This window comes from Erithacus rubecula (assembly GCF_903797595.1).
Source record: "Erithacus rubecula genome assembly, chromosome: Z".
NCBI lineage: Eukaryota > Metazoa > Chordata > Aves > Passeriformes > Muscicapidae > Erithacus > Erithacus rubecula.
Window position 1 is genome coordinate 109,924 of NC_136661.1, and position 25,417 is coordinate 135,340.

At 40.4% G+C, this 25,417-nt stretch overlaps 1 protein-coding gene across 2 annotated transcripts in view; it reads left to right on the forward strand.

The window, feature by feature from the left end:
- TJP2 (tight junction protein 2) overlaps nt 1–25,417 on the forward strand; it is a 62,478-nt gene that overhangs the window by 11,091 nt on the left and 25,970 nt on the right. For both annotated transcript variants that reach the window (XM_079330290.1, XM_079330291.1), the window contains exon 2: nt 1,298–1,414. The gene's annotated coding sequence lies outside the window, so the exon portion shown is untranslated. The remainder of the gene's footprint in view (nt 1–1,297; nt 1,415–25,417) is intronic.

The window sequence follows — 25,417 nt, forward strand, 5'->3', positions numbered from 1 at the left end:
AAGCATGTTTTTGTTCTGCAACTTCTGAAATCATGCCTTGATTTAGAACTGTAGTTTGCATTTGGAAAGATGCTTTTATGCTGGAAGAGCATGGGGGGAAAGGGGAAAATAACCTTCTGGTTTCAAGGTGATGTCTGACAGGTGCTTGGATTATTGCATGTTTTTAAAAGTTAATCTGAAACAAAATGTCTTTTAAAAATATTTTAGAAATTTTAATTTTGCTTTTAGAACCTGTGACCTCATTACATTTGTGCTCAAGAAAAAGTGGGTCTCACACATAAGAAACATCAAAGCTTGGGCCAGACTTATAGTCAGTTGGGGAAGTTCTGCAGAATTCTTTCAGTATCTCTTTCTTACATTTCTCAAGCCATCTAGAAATCACTAATGCAGTATTAACCATAATGAAAAAACATCTATACATTGGGGGGATGGGGGAAGGGAGACATAAACTGGCACACAAACTCGAACCTGTTAAAAGAATAGCTAATACACTTTCCTAGGGAAGTCTGGCTATATCCCTCTTTGAAGAGGGAACACTTTGGAAAGATGTTTTTGAGAGAATAATTAAAATCATTGAGTTGCATGTTGGTTTTCTTTTAAAAACAAAACAAAAGGCACCACCAAACCCTAACCACTAGCTTGTGTTTCTATTTCTGTCAAAAGTTCCTTCTTTAGTGAAGCCATTCATTTTCTCTTTTCCTACTGGGGGTAATCAAGGACTAGACAAGGGGTCAGGGAGAAGGGGAGCCCTGTGACAGGGGTGCTGAGTGGAAGCTAGCATGCTACCTGTGCCCAAGAGGGGTGGCCAAAGCCTGCTGAGCAGGGGATGAAGAAGGGAACACTGGGAATTGTTTCCTTTCTGTCATTCGGCAGCTGAAGCCCTTAAGTTATTATCTAATGTCGTGGGAGCTCGTGGATCCAATTGTTCTTGCTGAGGTTGTGCTCAAGGTACAATGCTGTTACCAGCTTTCCTGTGTACAGTCTTGTGCAAGCTAAACAATCACACCAAAAATAAATTGAAGCAAAAAGCTGGATGGTTTGTGGAGAAGACCAGTGCTTCCTGTCAATACCCTATTTCATTGGCAAAAATGCATTGATTGGTGTGTAAATATTGCTGCATACCTCCTTTTTTTCAAGCACTATTTCCACTTAATTGCCAGGAAAGCTAAAGCATGTCAAACTAAGCAGGGAAATACATTTTATATCCTCTTTATCTCTAGGAGTTCAATGTTCCAGGCTTCACAAGCACTCTTTTGTGCTTACATGTGACTTAAATGAAACTTTGTTTTCCAGGGAGCAAACTACTGCACTGCCATCTCCTTGCGAGTGGGACTGGGAGAACAGCTGTACATCAAGCCCAAAGAATTGCACAGCAAGTAGACAACGGCACTCAAAAATCGTCATTCCTTCCAAGGTACTGGTCAAGTTGCATCAGTTAGACCTAACCATTACTTTAAAATTATGTATTCTCGCCATGTGCTAGCTAAGATTTATATTCTTTTAGCTATATTTTTATAAAGTGTCAAGAAATTGTATTTGGTAGAGTAATATGAAATTTAAAGTAATTCTTTTGAATTCTCAAATAAAATTATATGCAGATTTGCTGAGAATTTGATGATGTACAGCAGGCCTCCAGAAGAGGAGAGATTTCTGCAATGAAATCAATATTCTGATAAAGTTATGCAAATAATAATGCACAGGCCTGTACTAGTTCATCTGTTAGTTAAACATTGGTAAAGAATGGATGTAATCTCTGATGATGTTTTCAGCAAATATAAATATTTAGCGTGGACTTGGGGATAAATAAATTACTTTAAGCACAAAGGGTAATATTCATGGGAGTTGCTTAGTGAGTCAGTTAGTCCTGGGAAACAGAATAGCCACACACAGGGAGAGTTGTTTTGCTGCATATTTTCTTACAGTACATCATTAAGGTAAATATAATCCTTTTGGCATATTAACCTTGCTTTTGAAACCTTTTCTCAAGTGCTTCCAGAAGGACTATAAAATACATCCTTAGTTTTATGTGTCGATCGAATGTGCTTGGCTTGTTTTTGTCAGTCATTAACAGATAATGATTTTAAGAGAGGAAAAGGTTTTTATGCCGATCCCTTGCAAAGCTATAATTGACTTTCATTTTTGAGATGAATAGCTATTACTGCTTTAGTAATTTTCTTTAAAATATCTGCTGTCCTGACTTTCTAATTTGTGACATACCTAACCAAAGCTACTTCTCTGTTTAATTTTCTGGGAGTGAGGGAAAATTTGATAGGAGAATATCAGTGAACCGTAACTAGATGAGAATGTCTCAGCTGAGGTCTTAAGCAGCCTCTGACATTTTCTTCAAAACAAGAACTTTCTATGGTAGGGTGTGCAAACTTTACATCAGGGATTGTGGATAAAATTGCGAGCTCAATTCTTAGCAAAAGAAACTCCAGAAACATTTATCAGTAAAGTCAAGATGGCTCAGAAGGTGCATCCAGCTGCTTTGTCTGTGGGCTTCTAGGAGTTGTGGAACTGGCAAGTGAATAGCTGGTATGGCTGTGTGTGTCTGATTTTTCCCTGATTGTTCTTGTTGTTCTCTTGTGGACTCTTGCCAACTCACTTTAGTAATTTGTGAAAAACATCACCCAAAAGTGGGCATTAGTACTCTGGCTGGGACCTTGCTGTTTCTGAATAGGGCTGCAGAAGTGCTTTGTTTCTTAATAAGCTCATCAGCAGGAGGTTTGCCAGTATAAATGGATGGGGAGAGGCAGAGCTTTGAAGCATAGTTTTCGTGCTCTAAAGAACTAACTTGGCTGAAGAACTGCTATCTGGAGCTTTGTTTTTTAAATTAACCTCTGTATCAGGAAAAAAAGTAATACATCTTTGTGTATATTACATCTTGTGTAATCTGCATATTCTTTTGCTTGTTTTTAATAAGCATAATGATTTCCATGAGAATGGGATCTCTGTTTTCTTTATTGTCTTAATTAATTTGAGCTATAACAGCTGATTGCCATAGTAAAACTTTGATGTTATAGGGCTTGACTTCTAGGGGAAAGGCAGATAAATAGCTAAAAGCAGAGGATTGTTTCAAGGCCTTGCCAGGAGTAGTCAAGAAACATAGAGAAGAGAGGAAGGAAATGAGATGTAAGCAAAATGAATGTTCAAACATAACACGCCTGCTGCTTATAATGAAAAAGTTAGGGATGGGAAAGAGATTTTCCACAGGTATACGAGATACAAGAGATACACACTTCTGTGTGGTGTTTGCGGAAAAAAACAGTACACACTTGTGTGGTTTGTATTTGTTTAAACTACATTCTTCTTTCACTCTTTAGAATAATGGTACTAGTTTTTGTAGCTTCTTAAAGTAGTAGAGGTTGAAGTGCTTATATCAAGGCAAGTTGTTTAAATTTGCACAGTCTGTAGAGGAGGGGATGGGGTGGGGGTGTGTGTGTGTGTCCAAGCAGAGTCACTGTTAAAGACACTGTTTCTCTCTCTAGTGGTAGGTCAAACTATTTCATTTGCTTGCTTTGCTAGTGTAATTTTCAAGGAACTGCATTGTAATTTAAAATATTGCTCAGATGAAAATGTGTTTAGAAGAAATAGACTTTATTTCTTTTTTTCACAACTATGATTTTTATTAACTGTTACCAAACACTACTGCATATTTTCTTGCTGTTTTATTTATCCTATGAATATGCTATAGATCTGTGTTTTCTAACTGACATATTCTTAGCAGAAAGAAAGCAGCAACAAACAAAACAAACAGTTTTCTGGTTTAAAGCAGAACAGACTTGTAACATGTGAGATCTAGTAGAACTGATGACTGTCCAAAACATTGAGGAAAATATACATTACATTATAAATATATATATATATACATTAGTGTATTTCATATTGTTAATGTCCAGTGCTGTTCCTGGTTGTTCAGCATGTAACAGTGTGTGTGTTTTAAATTTTTTTGTGAACTTGAAATTGAATTTATGATTGGCTTAAAACAGTGCTGCTTTTTGCTCTAAATAATTATTTACATTTTAATATTTATAGCAGTTTGAGGTGTCTCAGTAAATCTCTGTGTCTAGGTTTAAAAAAAATTAAAATATTTTGCTCTTGAAAACATCACAATAGGTGGCCTCATAAGTGACAGAGGATTTGGCACTGTTAATTACCCCATTAAAAATATGTACAAAGTGTGGGATGCTGTGTATGTTGTCTCTGGGTTTCTTCCTGGGACATCAATGCTTTATAAAATAACAGCCTTAGTATTGCTGCTTTGAGACTTGTAAAGTGTGTATAGCTGTTCATCCTTACACTAGATCAGAGACAGCCAACAGACCAGATCCTGCAGCTGCATGCCAAAATCTTTACATGCATAATAACAAGCTGTACTTTGGAAGTGGAGACAAGGGCCAGGATAATAATTGCATCATTCTGCATTAAGCTGTCACTTGAGTCATGCAGTAACTTCAGAATGATAGGATAATTCAGGTGGAAAGGGACCTCAGGAGGTTTCTTGTGCAACCTTGTGCCCAAAACAGGGTCAACTGTGAAATCCGAACAATTGCTTGAGTCTTTACCCAGTTGGGTTTGAAAAATCCAAGGACAGAGACTGTACAACTTCTCTGCAGTGGGTCCATGGTTTGTCTGTCCTTGTGGGGAATTATTTTTGCCCTTTATGTACATCTGAACCTGTCTTGTTTGACCTTTGGCCCATTGTCTCTTACCCACCTTGCACTGCTGCTAAGAGCCTGGCTTTATCTCTTCAATCTCTTCCTGTCAGCACTAGTGGGCTGCTGCTAAGTGTCCTGAAGCCTTCCTTCATCCAAGCCAAACAAACCCAGCTGCCACAACCTCCTTTTGCAGGGCCAGTTTTCAGCCCCACCATCTGGGTGACCCCCTGTTGGACTCACTTCTGCACATGGTAGCAAGTGTTGAGATAGTGAGCAAGGCATCTCCAGTCCCCCCAAAACAGAGATTAGGATTACTATGCCCTATATGTGACAACCCCAGTGTAGAGCTGCATGTTTGAACCATATGTATGGAGCTCCTGAGCAGTTTCTGAGAGTCAGAGGTCAACTACCTACACATCCTCTAATCCTGAAGGTTGAACCTGTTAGGGCCCAGCTTACTATATAAAGAAGCAGACGTAATTGGATTTATGAATGATTTAAGTAGGACTGGACTGACTGATTTGTGTGATTTTGCAGGCTGATGACAAATGGCAGTCTAAAGAGATTGCCTGGAAGGGAAGGGGGAAAGGCTGTTTGACAACATGGTATTTTTAGAAACTTCTGCAGTGTCTCTCATGACAGGATCATGAGCACTTGCTTAAAAAAAGAGCAAAACTGACATCTCTGTTCAGATAGTTCCACAACTAGACTAGCAGCCTACATTCCCAGTATCTCTTTCTGAAATTAGTTCCCAGCTCTGTAAGGAGGTTGCCTTTTTGCCCTGCTGTTTGGCAGCACTACCAAGTGTTGAACTTCAACATTTAAAGAAACAGAAAAATAATTGATTGCCATAGGGACAGGTTAAAAGGCTTGATGGTGGAGAGGAGGTAGAGAGAACCTTCATCATAACATGCTTGCTGCAGGCGAGTTGCAGAATAGCCTTACTCAGCTGGCTGTGAGAGCAGATACTTGTTTTAAATTTGCATCCTCTAGGGTAGTGTTAAATGGGTGCCCCTTTTGTGGATGCTAGAAGTGGCACAACTGCTTCATTCACAGTAGCATTAGATAATTCATGGAATACGTCCTAGGTTTTGCATTACTCAGGCTACAGCAAGCATTTCTCTAAATTAGTGCTACACAGACCATAGATTCAATCTGATTGTAAGCAAACAATGTATCCCTTGATTACTTAAACTAAAAATCTCAATGGGAAATGTGTTCACTGTAAGTTATTTGCATGTTTTTCATAAAGTTAATACCAATAATCTTTCAATTGAAGTTAATTTTAAAATTCCTGTACACCTACATAACATTCTATGAAATCCCCTGCAGATGATGCTGTTTTTTATAGAGTTATTGCACATGCAGAATAGCTAGTCCTAAATACTGCAGAGAATGGAGCTGGAAATGTGTAGACCAGTTTTCATGTAATTTTGACATGATGCTGATACCCAGCCTTTCCTCTTCATGATTCAACATCCTTTGCAGGACTGCCTATAAATGGACCTGCACTTCCTATTTCAAAGGAAGACCAATGATTGAAATGTGCATGCAGCCATACTCCCAAACACTCAGTGTGCTCAGGGACATGCAGAGACACATCAGACCATTTGGCTGGGACTCCTGCCCCTCTTCTGCTTGTGTTGCTTGTGTTGTGTCCCAAGAAAGTTTTGGCTAGTTTATAGGTATTCTGTATCCATGCTGACAGGTCTGTGGTGTTTCAGAGAACATGACAGTTATACCAGAAGAGGAGAGGTTATACCTAATATTAAACAATATGCTTTAGCTGCAGATTAGGGGTTTGGTTTTGTTTGGCTTATAAGGGAAAAGAGAGGGGATGCTGTCCTCCCATGGAATATCTTAGGTGGATTGAATGCTTTGAGAACTTGTTCCCCCTTTTTCGTACCACAGGAAGCAGAAACTTGAGGTGCTGGGTGAGTTCACACAACTCACATCACTATTTACACTGGTATCCTTCCATTTGTTGCTTCACTGGTAATATCTTCCTCTCATAAGGCCTATCGGCATATCCAGCTTGGGAGAACATCTTGGTCAAAGAGCAGGCCTGAAAGTTTGTTCTTAGTGGTTGAATTGTAGGATACGCAACCTACACTGTTCCTTATATCAGTCGATGCCATCACTATGAGCATCTGGGCATTTGGCCAAGCTCTAGAGTGAGCATGAGCACTAAAGGCTACTTAGTGCTCACATTTGAGACTGGTCTGGGATAATTTATGTGCCCATTGTGGCAGAGTAGCTGTTTAGTTTGAGGGGAAAAAAACTAAGAAAGCAGGAAAGGATATGTATGCTTTGCTCTTGAAAGTGAGAAATTTTATGGACAAACATGGGAAATATGTTGATAAGCCCATATGGATTATTTTCCATCTGTTACTGCAGGAAACTAAATAGAGACAAAACAGGCCCTTCCCAGATGGTATTTTGTGGTAAAGGATTGAAAATCACTGTATCTGGCTTGCCTAGTTGTGGTCAGTTCCTGCATCTGCGTTACACTTACCTCAGGCTAGCTCAGTGTGTTAACCCTGCTTGTTGCCCTACAGCTCAGGGAAGTGTAGCCTCTGCTAGTGATAACACTTTGTGGCTTTCATGAAGTCACAGAACATGTCAGAAGGAGGCATTAGGTCAAGCCACAGCTTTTGTGTGGAACCACAAATAGTCCTTCTTGGCCTTGGACAGGATAGGCAGACCCTTAGATTGCTGTGACTGGCGCTGCCTGCTCTCCCCTTGAAGCTGTGTCTAGTTACCAAGTGGTAACTCTTCATCTTTTGCCATAACCTGTGTGGGAGGAAGCAGCTTCAGGAGGCTGGTGCTCTTTATGCTGCCTGGAACTTTGTATATGTGTTAAGATATGGCAGTCAAGAGAACTGGTGGTGGCTTCTTTTCCTGTCCCACTTCATGTCTGACAAGAACTTCTTTCCAAAAAGTATATTGCCATCCAAACAAATGTTGTTCTTGCATCTGAAAATATGTCTGCAGCAAAATCATGTTGTTTTCATTGTGTCATGTAGTTTCAAAAAACAGTGGACAGTGGATTTCTCTGCCAATGCTGTGATGTAACATTGCATGCTGATGTTTCAAACAGTACTCTTTGGAAAGTTGCCTCCAGTTTGCAGAGGTGTGCAGTGGTGTGGAGAGTGACAGCTCTTTTGCTTTGCCATACTGTATCTTGTGGACAAATTCTTGATGCCAGAAACTATAACTGTATCCCATGTGTGTGAAGAACCTGGCTCCCTGTGCTTCATTTTTCCAAGCAGTCCTGACTAGAGCCACATACTGACTGCTAGTGTTGCAGAAATTGTCTGGTATCACTCACTTGTATAACTGAGAGGAGGAACAACACAAAAGAAAGAGCAAAGTTCATGCTTTGGCATTTCTATGTCTTATTCTCTTCAATTTTGAGGGTAGGCTATACAAAATAACGAGCTGTTTTCTTTTTTTCTTTCTTTTAAACATTGGCTTAAGAAAGCTTTTCCCTTACAGTTGGTTCTCATTCTCAGTTTCTTCCTTCCAAGAGTTGATTCAAGTATTGCCTCATCCACCCAAAATAGCATTAAGCCAGGAAGACAGCAGCTGTTGGGAAAGAAGCCTTCATTTCTGAATATAATGTGGTTGAATTTCTGCCCATCATCTTTTCCTCAGGGCTTTTAGTGACCACTCATTTCTGCAAGCTCTTGAGAACAGTTTACTCAGTAATGTGGGGGTTTTTTTTGTTTGTTTGGGTTTTTTTTTTTAGAATATGTAATTACAGCCCCCAGAGCAAGCAATTTGGCCAGTTGTGTGGACTTTCGAGTCTGATGTGGAAGGCTGTTAGGTGGTGGGAAGAAAATCTGACTAAGGTTGTGAATGTGAGGAGTCCATCAGCTATGTGGAGGCTTTCATATCCACGTCCTCCTAAAATCACACGGACAGAAAAGGTGGACATGAGAGGTGCATGTGTTTGACAGAATGGGGCTGTGGATGCTGTCCGAAAGCCTCAAAGTCAGAAATGCTGCCCGGGCTTGGGCCACCGGCCCCATCGCTCCCGTTTATCCTGTGACAGGCGTCAGCTGCTGGCCGCTGCCAAGGGCAAGAACACAAGAAATATTTCTGTAAATGGGGAATAACAATTCTTTTCTTCCCAGGGAGAATGGAAGTGTTTCTTCGCCTCCCCGGGGCGTTTGCAGGCACGATTGGCTGGCGGCGGGGGCGGCCGGGCCCCGGCAGGACAAAGTCTCTCTGTGGAGGGCTGCTCAGAGCCGGCTTTGTCCTGCCGGGCTACGGCCGCCCCCGCGGGCTCAGCCGCAACCCCTCGCAGCGGCCCGGCCGGCTCCCGGCGCGGCGGAGGCGGGAGCAGCATTCCCGGGGCTGCCGTAGGACCTCCAGCCCCCGGGTCCGCGATGTCACTATGGGAGCGACGCAGGGCTCCGCCGGGAGCGGCCCGCGGGAGCCCGCGACGGGGGCGGAGCAGGTCGGTAGCACCCCTGTCACCCGGCGCGCTCCTCCTCCTGCCGGGCTTGGTCCGGGCCCGGACCCGAGGGGACGGGAGGGGCGGCGGGCGCAGCGCGGGGATAGCGCGCACAGGTGCGTTCCCAAGCGCGGGACTCACCTGCAGCCGTGCCGGGACCGCCCGCGCCGCGGGTGAGCGGGAAGGACCCGCTGGGTGCTCGGTACTGACCCGCTCGGTGCCGACCCGCTGGGTGCGGGCTGCGGTTTGCTCCGCGCTTCCCACCGCGCGGACTGGCGGAGACAGTGCTGGAGTCGTGGGCGGTGGGAATACCGTGTATTCTCGATTTAGATGGGAACGGGGAGGCAGGCGGTCTTCCGAAGCACTGGCCGGTTCCTGCCGCGCCTGAAGGCGACGCTTCGTTTTGTATTTTAAATACTGGCTGGGCTCAGGGTGCAGGGCAGTGTTTTAACCGAAAATGACCCCAGTTTCTGTGGAGGAGCAAACTCAGAAGATTTGATGAAGAAAAGCCACTTCCCCCACTGTAGTAATAAAGGTGGCTATGGAGTAGCAGGCAGCATCTGCTTATCAGGGGTGGTGTGGTGTGCATGCCGGCATGCAGAAAATTGAACTTACCTGCAATCATGTCCCCCACCACCACTAAAACGTGGATGGAAGCCATAAACATTTACTTACGCCTCATACTTTGTTTTGTGGCTTGTAGAATTATCAGTACCCTTAAATATCCTTGCAGTGTTGATTATTTTATATTAGTATTTCCATACTCGGTGTGTTTGGGTTGTTTTTTGGTTGAATGGTTTGATTTTTGTTTGTTGTTGGTTTTGTTTGGTTAGGGTTTGCTTCAGCATGGAGGTTGTGCAGTTGAGCCAGGTAGCTTACTCCGCTCTTCTTGTTCTGTTACCTTCATCCTCACCTGTATTTCATCTCTTCTTAATCCTTCTTGTAAGCCCTTTGACACAGATCCCATCGTATTTGACACTGTTGCTCCAGTACATTTGATAAGTGGGTGTAATCATTTGCTGATGGCTCTAGAGAGAAAAATAGAAACAGCCATATTAATGTGCTGGTAACTTGCTTTGCAGGGTTCTCTTGAGGATGGGGTTTACATATGTTTTTCCTGAATTGGATGGGAAGTCTGACTCGTGCACATTTGAGCTGCAGAAGTTACTAAGCCTTCCATTTACAGATGGACACTTTATATGGCTATAGCTTAAATACTTCACTTAAACCAAGTTGTAGTCATTATGGAATGAACCCATAGTAAGACACTTCACAGTGTATTCAGACAAATGTAGTGCCAGACTGTGTTGTCTCCTTCCATTCATCTGAAATAGCAACACTTTTTTGGCCTGCTTTTATCAATATTGGTGGAATCCTTTTGAAGTTAATGGCAATACTTCTGTGGGCTTGGTAAAAAATGTGAGTTGTCAGGTCTCAACTGAGTGTATGGCATTTCTGGAAACCATTTCAGGGCCTGCCCTTCATGTAAAGAAGTAAGAATTAGTTGGTTTGGTTTAAGCTTCCTTTTGGTTCACAGCTGTGAGTCTGCAGTATGGGTTGGTTGTGTTGGTTATGAATTCAGTGCCAGCTTCTCCGCCAGCAAAATGGAAGCTTTGACTGATCTTTCCCTGTGCCGGTGTGAGACTGTGAGAAGGCTTATGCTTCTTATCTGGACTGAACTTAAGTGGGGAGATGTGGTCAGTGGAGCTACTGCAATGGTTATGTTCCTTATAATACAGTTACTAATAAGGTCACAATTTTATTTTTTTTATAAACACACCAGTTTGCTCATTATTTTGATGAAAAAGAGAGGAGAACCTGGAGAAATACAGCTATGAGTTCTAGCTTCCTGTTTATTTTTTGAAATGAAGCTGTGCAAATGCAAAATTTACAACTGTACTACAAATTCTGAGTGCAATTCATGGTTGTTAAAATTGCAAAGGAACTTAGAATTGCTTCATTTTTTAAAGCTGTATTTGGAATATATTCCTTACCATGAAAATTAAGTATTCTCTAAGAATTTAATGTGATCTTTTCTGATAGGAGAGACAAATACTGCAAACACCAGCCTTCAGGCAGATTTATGCTCCTGAATGCATCCTAACTGGAGTGTGCAGTTGAAAACAATATGTAAATGCAATTATTCTTAATGCTTTATAAGAATAAACCATCATCTAACTTACTAAGTAGTAGGAGAGCCTTCATGAACTCTTTAGGCATCTCTATCCCAGATCTTCAAAATAAAGTAAAGAAGTAAAGAGAAAAAGTCAAGTAAAGCAGAAAATGCTCCTTCAAGACCTGCAGTTCTAGCAGTTAACTAAACAGGCAGATAATGAGCAGCAGCTTTCCACGTGTTTGTGTCTTGTGTTGTGCCCTATTATGTAATCAGAGACCAATATCTTTCTTGTGTATTCTGCCACTGGAGTCTCTAGATCTGATAAACAATATTGTGGGAGTGTTTCATAACTGAGTTTTGGATGGTTCTTGTTAAAAAACCACATTATTAAAAAAAAAAAAAAAAAAACTTGGAAAGAAATCAGCTCTGATCTACAGCATCTGAATACAGCCACACCAAATAATGCCTCTATTCATTATTAATTTATTTATGATTTAATAATATGTCAATACTTAGCCTGCTGTACCTCTTGCATGCACATGTGTACCTATTTTGTGATGAGAGAGTATTCTGAATGCTCACCTCTTATGACTTTAGTCAGTAAGAACTTTTCAGAGATAATGCAGGATGTCTAGCTAGACTGTCATTCTAGGCTCCATAAACAAAGCTCTGAGAAGCAAATTGTTGGCCTTTGACTCAACTGAGCAGCTTGCTGCCTGGGTCAGCACTTGGCATTGATTGCTCTTCTTTCTATGGTCCAGCACTTGGCATTGATTGCTCTTCTTTCTGTGGTCCTGCACTTGCAAAAACCTAGTGGATAATGTGGAATTCTTTCAGTGGCCATGGCTGAGGATTCTTCTGTCCAATCAGTATTTGAGAAGCCTTTTGAAGAGTTGCAGAAGAGGATGAGAAATAACTAACATTTTTTATTTCTTTGTTTTCCTTAGAAATTCTTATTCCAGAAATAAAAAGTGGTCAGTTGTTTTGGTTATTCTGTTCATAGAGTTGATAGATTATTAAAGCAATTGAAGTGACAGTAGCATAGCTAATTGGTAGCATATGTGTGCATGCTATTTAGATGATGCATAAGAACTCAGCTTTTCTGTGTGAAACTGTACTTGCATGGTTTTTGGATAAGTAACGATTATAGTTTGGCTGTAAATTTTTATTTTCTAACACTTAGTTTCCTAAAAGTTTTTCAGTGGTTTCTGACTTGGTACTTTGGCAGGATCTCCCTTTCAGTTGTTGGCAGTTGACATACTTGTATGCGCTTTGCCTCAGTATGATGTGTTACATTAGGGCAAAAAATCCAAGAGTCAGAGTTCTAAAGACACAGTGCTGATTGCAGACAGATGCCTAGTGACATTTCCAATAGCTGCTGTGCACTCAGCTCCCATTTGGCAAGAATTCTTTCCTGGCTGTTTGTGTGCAGTGCCCAGTGTACCTGCAGGGTTTAAGGTTAGGTTAAGGTGGTGGAAGAAGGTGAGTAGTCTTGTACCTCAGAGACACTTGTCAAGCTATTGGTAGAATGTGAGACCCCCTGTACCAGAGTACTGTTGATATACCCCTATTTGCTGTCCCTTTAGTGTATGTGAAATACTTACAATCTTGTTCTAACATGTGTTGAAGTCTTAAGTATGTTTTATCATTTTCTGAATGGCTTTTTGTTTGGCAGATTATTATGATGTCTATTTAATGTTTAAATGGTGGTGAACTATAGAATTTAATTAGTTAAATCTTACTCATTAACTTCTCCCCCCTGTTTTTATATTTTGACCTAATTTTCAGCTCCTTTTCCAAGCCATGTTTTCCTGCTTTGTCCTGTAGAAGCCAGTAGATAAGTTCCTAATATCTTCTGCAGCTGAAGAATGAACTGAATGAACTGAAACTCTTGGATCACAATAATTTGAATAAAGGATTAAATTTTTCTTCCAATTTTTTATAAACTTGTTCATCTACAGGCAGGTGCATAACTTCAGTTTCTTGCAGATGGGAAAAAAGCAGAAGACTTTATTATGGTTTGCTCCTGCTTTGTGTGTCAGGAGGTTCTTGAAGTGTGTAATGCTCTTTCATGTGGCTCAGACCACAAGAAGAAAACTTTCTGTTCTAAATCTCAGTTGTGAATGAACTTTCAGGGGCTACCACAATGAGATTTGCTTTGGGTGGTTATTTAATGGAAGCATTTCTAAACCTTAATGATGCTGAGCTGTTTAGTTTCCCTTCAGCCACATATGCAAAAGGATTCTCTTGTTTTTCTTTCCTAGTTCTTTTCAAAGCCTCATGAGGCTTATGAAAGTTGCAAAAGGAGGAATAATTTTTTTTCTGTCACTTGCTGAGCTTGTTCTTGTTAGTTTATTCTTTGTGTACTGTTTGAAGTTCAGTGGAAGTGGCCCTGATTCATAAGGATGTGTCAGTTTGGTTTCATTTAATGGTTGGAGCGGTGCCTGAAGTTACTTACCTTGCTGTTACATGCATGTGATTTTGATTTCATTTCACTTTCACTTGCATCAAGGGCTTTAGTTTTAAATTGCTCTGCTAGCACCCTTTCAAATGAAGAAAGAATGGCTGCAGATAAACCCGGTTTAGTGCTATAGGAATGAGCCAGACACGTGAAAATTACTATCTTGATAGGGAAGAAAAGGGGCATCTGGCTTCACCACTCTACCTCTTGTGTTGATTTACTGCCTGTTTGTTGATTGCTGTCATTGACACTATTGTAGGAATAATTTCTACATACACTGGAGGGGAATGTGGTAAATTCTTCATAACGATGTTAGCTAAGTCATGCATAACTGCATGGTGTACTTCAAATCCAGCCTTGCAAAAGGATCAAGGGAAAGAATGGAAAATACATTAATTTTACCACTCTCCTCTGCTTGTTTTCTTGCCTGAGAGTGTTTTATAAGTGTTATCAGAGGTACGGGTGATTTTTAGTGTCATACTATTTTATGTTGGATGATAGGTTGCTGGTGACACTGTCCCAGAAAAATTCAGAGTTGCAGCTATATGATTAATTTTGTTGTTTGAAAAAATAATTATGCTTCTTCTGAGACTCTGGGGAGGAAACTTTGCTGTGAGTAAAGGAATTTTGAGTGTATTTTACTGAAGCAGGTGCAGCTGGCTTAATCCATTGTCTCATGGTATATAAGGTCTTGGGAGGGGCTCGGTGATTATTTGTCTCCTCTTTGTCCAAATACACTGTGAGGAGTACCCATATAATACTTATAGACCTAAACCCTTTAAATGCAATCCCCGTGTCTGCATTTCCACTGTGCATCCCACTGTCTGGATGACAGAAAAATTGCTAAACTCTTTTGCAACAGATTTCACTTTGATTTTGATTTCATTTCACTTTCATTTTAGTTACGTGCAAAATATGTTAAAAGTTTAGGAGTGAACTTCAGCAATGCTCTCTGGCATGGCTGAGCAGTCTCTTGAGATGTTTAGAGAGGGATAAGCGAGTTGCTTAGGACTGTGAAGGCAGGAATGTGGTGGTAGAAGGAAAGGAATACAGAGGTATGACAAGTGTGACTGGAAAACAGTGAAGAGTTGGCTGATAAATGGAGCTGTTTGTTGTGGCATGTATATCAATGATGCTGAATGTATGACTTCAAGGTCAAAACAGCTTGATTTTATAGAGTTTTGCTGTCTTTTGGTCAATGCAACCTTCAGTTTGATGTTTGTGCTCTGTGAGGTTTGTGATACAACATTGGTGGTTGTATGAAATGCATTGTAGAGTATGAATTTTATGGGGTTTTAGACTTAGATATGATCAAATGTGTCATTAAATTTTATGCATTACACAGAGCTATATTCAGGTTTATTTCCTTCAGACAAGAAAATAAAGCTAATGGGACAGTGTGTAGTAAGGTTACATACTTAGATACAGGAATGCTTGACTAGAAGTAAAATGCTTCCAAGAATATGGCATATGGTTGTTCTATTAATAGAGTGAGAACAAAAGCTACTAGAAACCTTAACAGGGATAGAAAATCTGGTTGGGATGAAGCTTGGAAAGTAACAATTGTTCCATTGTTTGAACTGTTCTGTGTTATGACTGGATGCTTAAATATAAATGCTGGCCTGATTGGATTGTATCCCAGTAACAAATTGGCCTTTAAAAAGCCAGTTGCAGGAAGTAGTAGACAGGTACCCAGCTTGTTTTTCTCAGATTGCAGAGTTGCAGGTATTGAATGACCAATGGAATAACAATCTTTTGGTGCTAGAGTTGGTCACTTCTACTGCTTGGTTTGCTATTTGAATATGGATGCAGGAAGACAAAGCATTCAAAAACAGCAGCAGTACAAAGTGTACTGCTGAAGTTGAATAAAATTATAATTAGAACTTTGTACCATGTGATATATATGGTGCTTCAGTGTTTGGGGTTTGTTGGGTTTTTTTTTCTATTTCTTTTTTTAAATTTTAAAATGCCACAAGAGTAAAAGCAATGTTTTAACTGCAAGGGATAAATAATTCATGAAATGAAGCACTTAAGGAATGGTGGCTGCACTTACTTTATTTCGCAGTTAACTTAATTTCTTTTTTGTAATGAAATCCAGCTTAATGAAATTGATTATGTACACCTACTGAGGCTAATTTACCTCACCATCAAATGCTGATACCACAAGCACAGCAGAACCAAACTTTTGAATTTTTAGTTTATTATGCCAAGACAAGGTCAAGTCCCCTTGAACTTAGCTTATGCACAATTTGCTGTAGCACTTAAATTATCAGAGCATCATTTGTGTGGGTATTCCAAGGAGGAGAAGGTCCAGAAATATTGTGACTGTAAAGAAATGTGTTAGGTTTACAGTTAAAGTGAGTGGGGCTGCCTTAAGTCAGTGGTAGCTTTTAAAGCCAGTGTTGATCAGGTGAACTCAAAGTTCATTGTCTCTTCAGTAGTTATCTTCCTGAAGTGTACACAAAAAAAACCTTCCTAGCACCATAATTGTGTGTCAGGGTGAAAGTCTAGGAAAAACATTCAGAAAATGAAACAGCAAATTAACTCTCCACTTTCCAGTGTTCTGCACATATTCAGCATTCAAGTATAATTGATTTGTCATTCTTTTACCTCAATGAATTTTGATCTGGAGATGAAATCACTTGACTTTCAAGTTTTTACCTCCTCAAGCCTTGCTGAGATTTTTAAAAATGGGTGGTGGAGAAATCTACTTTACTGGAAGATTGGGCACAAGCCGTGCCTCAGGAGATGAGATTTGTTTGCTTTAGAGCCCCTTTAACACCTGTGGGAGAGTAAATTGCCATTTCCAAGGCTCCTCCACTGAGCTGGTGCTGTAGGTCCCACAACACTTGGGAAAATCAGCTTCTGTCCTCTGTGGAGCAATATTTGAAAAGGAAGGCATCTTTGATGAAAAGAATGTTAGTTGCTGGAGTGTTACTTCTCAAGAGGCAGAAATGATTTTCTAAAAATGAAATTATTTAAAGGGGGAGGTAGAGGGGGGAAGGGACGACTGTGAAATAGGATCTGTTTTGTTTTCTCCCAAAAGGCAGTTTTCTATTTCAATATAATCTATTCCCTCACAAATTTTGAATAATTGATTGCATCCTGTTGGGGGAGCACTGTAACAATTTTACCAGGGCAATGAAAGAACTGTTGCTGGGCAAAAGATACAGAAGAGAACTTGTTCCCGGAATAGATCTAAGCTGAATTGTTGAGATTTAGGGAATCAGTAGGTAAGACCTGAATATCTTGCAGATGTGTTTTGAATACAGTCACTTTCCTTTTTTCCACTTCTTTTCATCTTGAACAAGCTTTTGTTTCATTTGTAATGGGATATTGTACTGGTTTTTATGATGCATATGTATGCATCTAAGTCCAGTAGAATTCAGCTATAACAACTGCAACCTACTCCACTCATGCCTACCACTCATCCCAGAAAAGTCTTGTTTGTGTACTTTTAATTGACATAACGTATGGGGGTTGTAAATTGATGCTGAGTTTTAATGTTTGGTACTTGATACACTCTGCAGCATACATACTGCATTTTGCTCCCATCCCTGTCTCTGATATTACAGTATGTGATGGCCTGCTGTGGGTAGCACCAAACCAGTGCAGGTGACTGCTTTTGTAGTAGCTCCTTTCCACAATAGAGAGGGAATGAGAATGTCAATCTCTTGCTGAAGAGATTAGTTTGTTCAATAAATGTCACTGTTTGAAAAAGAACACCACACAATGCCTAGTAATTTTTGCATACCCAGCTGAAATGATTAAGTGTTGCTCTTACTGTCAGAGATCGCAAGTACTGTCAAATATAACTGAATTAAGTCTAGAAAATCCTTCTGTATGTGTGTTGCTTAGTTTTCTGGTGTAATGGGAAATTACTCTTTTATGTCATCAAAATCAGGACCTTAAAGGACCTCGTGGTACTTTCTGAAAGTGTAAACTGTTTGTTCAGGTAAAAAGCAGTTCGGAAGAAAAAAGTTTCACTCAGAAAATGTAACTGTGACTCTGTTTTTGTTGTTAAGTGCTAAAATGGAGAACTGCTAATTTTCAGATACCTATTTTCATGGTGTCATGGTTTCTCTGTCTGCATTAGTGTGTGGTTCACCTGTGGAGTACCAGATTTCTTTTTTTTCCAGAACACTAGACTGCATGGGGAATATGTTTATTTCCTTTTTATAAACAGTACAATAAATTCCTGAAATACGTGTGATAAGAAAAGTCACTTAATAATACCAGAATCAATTTTAAAAAAACCAAACCAAAACAAGCAAACAGAAAAAAACCCCAACCCCAAACTAGTCTGTCTGAAGATAGCTTATGGGCTTGGATGAAGGAAAGAAAACAAAAGCCCCTATCAGATTTGGTGTAACATCACGTTTTGTGTCGCATTGACTGTGAAGGGAAGGGTTTGGGACAGGATTTTGATTTTGCCCTAACGGGAGTGCTCAGGATCTGTTTTCCCTTCTCCCAGCCGGGCGCGGGGCGGAGCTGGTGCTGCCCCCTGGCGGTGCCGCGGGGCAGTGCGGGCATGGCGGGTTTGGAGCGTTTTCCAAACACTCTTTGGGCTCTGTCAGGCTGGTGCTGTGACCACTGCCCCGGGGAGCTGTTCCAGTGTCCGACCACCCTCTGGGTGAAAAACGTTTTCTAATATCCAGCATAAACCTCCTCTGACGCAGCATCAGGCCATTCCCTTGGGTCCTGTCACAGAGAAGAGATCAGTGCCTGCCCCTCCTCTTCTCCAAGCTGAGCAGACCAAGTGACCTCAACTGCTCCACATACAGTTTCCTCTCAAGGCATTTCACCATCTTGGATGCTTGCTCTCTAATGGCTTTGTATCTTTTGAGATGTTGTGGTGCCCAAAACTGAACACAGGACTTGAGGTGGGACCACATCAGCATAGAACAGAGTGGGATGATCAGTTAATGTATAATATGTTTTCTTATACTCTTAAGTAACCTTAAAGCCACTTGGGAACTTCTGTGTTCCTGTCTTTTCCATAGAAGTCTTTTCCTCTGTTTCTTTTCTTTCCATGCTCCTGGCTAGATGGCCAGTCCCAAAGAGTGGTGGTGAGTGGGGTTAAATCCACCTGCTTGCTAGTTAAAAGTTGAGTTCCCTTGGGCTCAGTACTGGGTCTGGGCCTGTTTAACAAGTTGGTTGATGATCTGACAAATGACACTAGGTTGGACGAGAGTGTCCAACTGATCTGCTTGAGGGTAGGAAGGCTCTGTACAGGAATCTGGACAGACTGGATCCATGGTCCAAGACCAACAGCGTGAGGTTCAACAAGACCAAAGGATGGGTCCTACGCTTTCATCAGAACCCCAAGCAGCACTAGAGGCTGGGGGCAGAGTGCCTGAAAAGCTGCCCAGCAGAAAAGGACCTGGGGATGGTGGTGACAGCAGCTGGACATGAGCCAGCAGTGCCCAGGTGGCCCAAAAGGCCACTGGATGCTAGCCTGAGTCAGCAGTAGTGTGGCCAACAGGATGAGGGAAGTGATTGTCCCTGTGTACTCAGCACTGCTCCAGTCCTGTGTCCAGTTCTGGCCCCCTCACTGCAGGACAGATATTGAGCTGGAGCATGTCCAGAGAAGGGGAACAAGGCTGGGGAAAGGTCTGGAGCACAGGTCCTGTGAGGGGCAGCTGAGAGGTCTGAGGGTGTTTATGTTGGAGGAAAGAAGGATCAGGGATGGCATCATTGCTCTCTAGAACTGCCTGAAAGGTGGGTGTAGACAGGTGGGGTCTCTTCTCTGAGACAGCTAGTGACAAAATGAGAGGACATAGGTGGCTCAAGAACTAGAACAGTGTTTCAATGGAATATTGAGAAAAATTTCTTCATAAAAAGGGTTATCAAACATTGGAACAAGTTGCCAAGGGTTGTGGTTGAGTCATCATCCCTGGAGGTGTTTAAAAGCCATGTAGGGATATGGTTTAGTGGTGATCCTGGCAGTGTTACCTTAACAGCTGCACTCAGTGATCTTGGAGGCCACTTCTAACCTAAATGATTCTATGATATAATCTTTTATAAAATCTTGCTTTTATAAAATCTTGTTCCCCTGGTACATCCTTAAAAGGGAGGCCTTATCTGCTGTCCAAGTTGAATTTAGCTGCAGAGTTCTAATATCTGTTCTGCCATCTCCTTTGGCCTGGCAGATCAACTGACAGAAATGGCAAGAGAGTAATTCAGTGAGAAAAAATGAGCATATTTTTGTGGCTTTAGAAAGCTGTCTTGGCATCCTTTTAAGAACTAAATACCAGAATTCACAGAGTGAGTCAAGGAGCTGCATGTAAATGAACAGGAGGAGTGTGGAAATCATTATGGTCAGAAAGAATTCGTTTAATTCTTACCACATGAACCTATACCCAGCCTATGAGGTTGTGTGTTTGAGAAGGAAAACCTGCGTAGCCAAAGATGAAAAGGGGTGTTGGTCTTGTGAGGACCATCCAAAGGTGCTCATTTTTAAAGGCAAGGAAACTTTGACAAGGCTGAGTAGAAGAAAGTACCTAGAAAGCAAGAGAACAAGCAAATTAAAAATACAACCCACTTGGATTTTCGTAACCTGTTTCTAAGGTGAATTGTGACTCAGCCTCAGAATATTTTACGAAAATCCTAATTCTCCCTTTTATTCCTTAAAAAATACTTGTCCTGCATTCTGAAAATTTTCAGTGTAATTAGTAAATGTTTGGTAAAAATATGTAGGAAATACAGCTTTCCTAAAGAGTATCTCACTGTCTTGAACACAAAAAAGTTTCCCCAAAAAGCCAAGTTCCTTTTTTTTTCCTTTCCCAAAGAGTCTAGCGTATACATTGCTCAGATATTTATATGTGCAGCATCCCCATTTTTATTTAGGTTTCTTTAAAACAGAGCTGAAACAACACAAAGCTATCCAGACGTTACACGCCCTATGCTGTAATCCAGCAAAAGGATGCCTTATGCCATGTTATTTACTGTCTTCTTTTCAGTGCCCAGGTTACTCCCTTTCTATTGTGGAATTGCAGAAAAATTAAATATTTACAAAAGTTAAATCCCATGCCTCTATTCTGATTTATTTTTTTCTCTCCCATGCTTGGGCAAATTCCTGCAAAAATTCTCTCAACTGGGGAATGCTGTTTCATCACTGTGAGCCATTTGAAGAATGCTACTGCAGGGGCTGCTGCCCTGGGCAGAGTGTGTGATGTCCTTCATTACATTTAAGCATTGTTTGTCATTTAAATACTGTGAGCTGGATGAAGTCATATATTTTGCATTGAAAAGCACGCTCTTTGTCAAAGATCCAGACCAGCATTGATCTTCACTGTGTGTGAAACCATTTTGCATCCCCTTGGGCTTATTTGTTAAACAATTTTTGGTGCACTTGGAGATCTGGGGCATTATGTTGTGAATGTTAATATCAGAATTACAATGCAAATGAGACCTAGATTCATTTGTCAGTTAATATTTTCAATAGTCTGATGAACAGTGCTGTTGCCCTTCATTTCCCACATTCTGGATAGGAGCGGATTCTGGATCAGCTTGCAGTCTGGAAGGCATTTGTTGTGTTGTAGTGCAACAAGAGGTAGAAATGAATGCAGGTTCTGCCACCCAGGAAGGATTCTTTGTCACCTGTTAGCTGGCTCAAACTCCCACAGTGGGAGAAGGTTAATCCCTGTTTTCCAGTTACTGGCGCTATTTTCCTGCAAGACGTTTGTTTGACAGAAATGGAGGAAATCTGTGTGATGGCTTCCTTGCACAACACTTAGGCTGCTTGACTTGAAGTCAAGAAAACTAAATTATGCTCTTGGCTCTGCAGCTGAGAGCTTTGGTACTGGGTGGTTTTTAAGAAGTAGTACTTTTGCTTACTGGAAACCAAAATTCATAGTGAAATAGTGCTCAGCACAGTAATGACTGTGGGCATTATTGTCATGATGGATTCATGCTATTCCTGAAAGAAATGAAACAAAAGACCCTTTCATTATTGTTTAGTTAACTGTTCTCTTTCGATGATTTTAAAAGTTTTCATGAAACTGAAGAACTAAAGATTGTTTTGTGAATGTCTGGAATAGGCTTGTTGTACTTCATGCAGTATTTTCCAGTACTGTTTTAGATAGAATTCACAATTTATATCAACTGAATGGTATAACTTCTGGGTGAAATATGATTAAGAAAAGCTTTAAACAGTATCTTGTCTTTTGCATGAAAAATGATTTGTGTTTCTGTGTAGTGACATTCAACTTCTCATAGTTTTATGTATTTATCTATTAAAAATAAAATTTTAAAACATTATGCTCAATTTATGTTGCTTTCGGTCATTTTATGAAGCTCTTCAGGTTGCTGTTTATACAGGCATTGTGTAAAAAAAAAAATCTGACACAAAGTCTAATAATAAACTGATCACAGAGTGATCTGGGTTAGAAGGGACTTAAAAAATAATTGAATTCCAACCCTCTTGCCATGAGCAGGGGCAACTTCCACTTTACCAGTTGCTGATGAATCTGTTTGTTACCTTGCCAATACAGCACAAGTATTTTGCTAATATTTGTTCTTGTTGAGTAATTTGGGTGAAAGCAAACCTTGTATAATGTAACAGATAATTGTCTGTTAAGAGGGAAGCGGAAGAAAGGATAGCTGCATAGCTCATTTCTGATTTTTTTTTTTTCCTTCAAAAATTTCCATTGCAGAAGTATACTTATGTGTACAGTTTGTGACCTTTTTTCTCCCAACTTCCTGCATCTTGATAATATAACCCATTGTGATGTTATCAACCATTTTGATCTTACTGGAATGTGGAAGTAAAATTGATGATCTTTAAACATGCAGCTGTACCTTATTTCTTCTTCCTCATGCCCCTAAGAGGAAAGAGAGGGAGTTTCTGCCATTGTTGAAGAGCAGTTATCTTTTACTTCTAGCAGATATATTTTACAAACCATTTTTTATCTCTTTCTTTAATGTGAGCCGTTCAGTGTTCTAGGAACCTGTTTCTTGAGGAGGATCTGTTGCTCTTCTGGGAGTTGTTGTATTAGTGCAGGAACTTACATGGAAAAATAGATGTTCTTCTCTGAGTCAGATCATCTATTGGTAGAAAATAAGGTACTTCCTTTTGTGCGAGGTGTTGGCTGTATTGTAAAAGATCCAGGGGTAAAAGTATTTTTTTCTTGTTTTCCTGGGTCCTAATCAAAGATCTGCTGTATCATACACAGATAATTCATGGGAGCGGGTCAGTTGAAGCTTTCTTCCAAGTGGCTTCCTCACTGCAGGGGAAAGGCCTGTTAAAGGTCCTGTTCTTCTTCAGTCACTTTTCACTATATTAAAAGTACTTATCAAGCTCTGGCTACTTGTGTTGTATCATCGTCGTTTTGTGGACATCTTTAATAATGTGAGCTATGGCATTCAGCTGGGAAAGTGAGGTGAGGTGCTTCACACCACACACTGATGTATAGATTGCTCCTCGTTTCACTGAGCCTCCCCTCTCTACAGAAGTCATTTTAGTGTCATCCAGAAACTGAAGTGGATCAGGATCTTTGAAAACCTGTAAATCAAAGACCATCCTCTTTTGTTAATCATAATTATCTTTATGAAGGCAGTTTCTGATTCCTCTGATGGTGTACCTGGTCTTTGAGACCAGGAGTACTTAGGTCTTGATGCAGCTTTGGACTCCCTGCACCTGGCTGTTCGTATCAGTGGCTAAGAGTCCCTCCCCTCTGTTGTGTACAAGTGAGTGGCTTTCAGTGAAGCTTGTAGTTCTTGATCATCATTGTAGGGTCTGTCTTTAGGGAAAATCTGGACTCATCTTTCAGGGTTTCATGTTTACATCCATAGTAGCATATGAAGGGGGACAGGAAAAGTTGGAGGGCAAGGACCTCTCTTTTTGTGTTACTTCCATAATGAAGCCAACAAGAATGTTTTAGGTGTTCTTTCTGCTTGCTTGGACAGATTATGTTTTGCTTGTATAGATTATGTGTGAGGAAACACCCTTTTTCTTCTTTGTCTGTAGAGGAAGAGATCAAAACATAGTGCTAGGTGTAAAATTTTCACTAGAATGAGTGGAGCAATGCAGCCTGTTTCAGTAAGATTTTGTTATGATGTTCTGAGGTAGAGCAACTTCTGTTGAGTTTTTTGAGAGCTCGCTTTTTCCTTTTACCTTCCCCAGTTTATAAACCAGATAATCATGCTTCATTTTCTTTCCCCACATGATTCAGGAACATTTTATCAGACTCCCAGAAAGAACCAGAGTGTGTATTTGTCATTGGAGTTGAACTTGCTTTTTAAAGATCTGTGGATAATAGCTGTGATATGTAAAAGGGTTGTAATTGCCTTTGTAATCTTGTGCTAGGTATAAAGTTAGGTTATAGTTTCCCTTTGTAGTTAGTTTTTGTGAAGAGGCATGCAGGCAAAGTGAAAGGACAGTGTCTGGGACCATTGAAATTTTTTTCTATCTCACTTTAAAAGAAATGAATAGGTATCCTATTCTGAGGATCCTTTTTCCTTCAAAGTGAAACATCCAAATGCAGACACCTGTATCTCTCTGCTGATTCTCTGGTCTCTTCACTTGCAGCAATGTTCCTAGATTTTCTGATTATTTTTTTAATTTTTTTTTCAGAAAAATTTCATTATAAATTTTGGTGGAGGCAATCTATTCGTTTTTCTCATTATATTCCTTTAGTGAAGAAGGGTAGTCCAAAAGCCGAGAAAGAAGAGTCCTTGCTGTTCTAACTGCTGCAGCTCATGGATAATGTTTCACCATTTTTGTTCTCTTGTGTCGTCATGGTCTTTTCTTCTCTATTTGGAGTGCTTCTGGAGCTTTTTCAGAGCAAGGGGGAGGAAAACAGAAAAGCTAAGAAATCAGGGCTAGAGAAGTCTCAAAGATGTACTTACATTTGTTTCTTTTTCCTGCTCTTTTTGTAAAATAAATAAATAAATAACTACTACTCTTGGAAGCTGTGAATGCGAGTCTGTTGAGAGGAATGTGCTCTTTAGAAATGCTGATGGATTTTCTAAACTATTTTTACCAAACTTTTATTAAAAGTTTTACTTGTGTCCAAGTGGGTACCCTGAGCTGGGGGCTGGTGTCAGTATGCCTCTCCTGGATCCCCTTGGTGTTTACTCTTGGCAGCTCAGTGATGAAGGTGCAAACCTCTGTTCATCCTAGTTCTGCTGGCTAATGCAGAAGTGGGGTCACAGTCAAAATGCAGAATACTGAATTCAGCCTTCATTTTGGATGGAAAAACTTGAACATATGTGTTGTCCCTTTGTGGCCCTCCTACCCACTATTCTCCCTAATCTCCCCAGCCCCCCAAAAAACCTCCCCAACAACTCCACCAAAAAATGAACAGCATAACCCTTAATATTTTCCATTGCTGTCTCAATTAATACTCTTTAGCAGTTAAAATTGGTCTACTAGTGAAAAATGAAATCTATGTATGGAGGTTTTGGTTATCATTGTGTACAAACTTGGCATGTCTTCCTATCTGTTCACTCTCTGTGAAACTTACATAAAGTCTAGGGGAAAAGTTCACTTGAGGCTTAAATTTCACAGCATTCATGCAGCATAAATGGGAATGATAGCTTGACCTATTTTCCAATAAAGTAACCTATCTGTTTGGCTGTGCAATCAGCTTATTGTTCTTACAAATGATACCTTACTGAATGTTTGATGGCAAATACTGTAATTTTCAGTCAGTATAATTTTGTATTTATTTCTCCTTTTTCTTGCTGGAGCCAAGCCCACACAGTTCTGCAAAAAC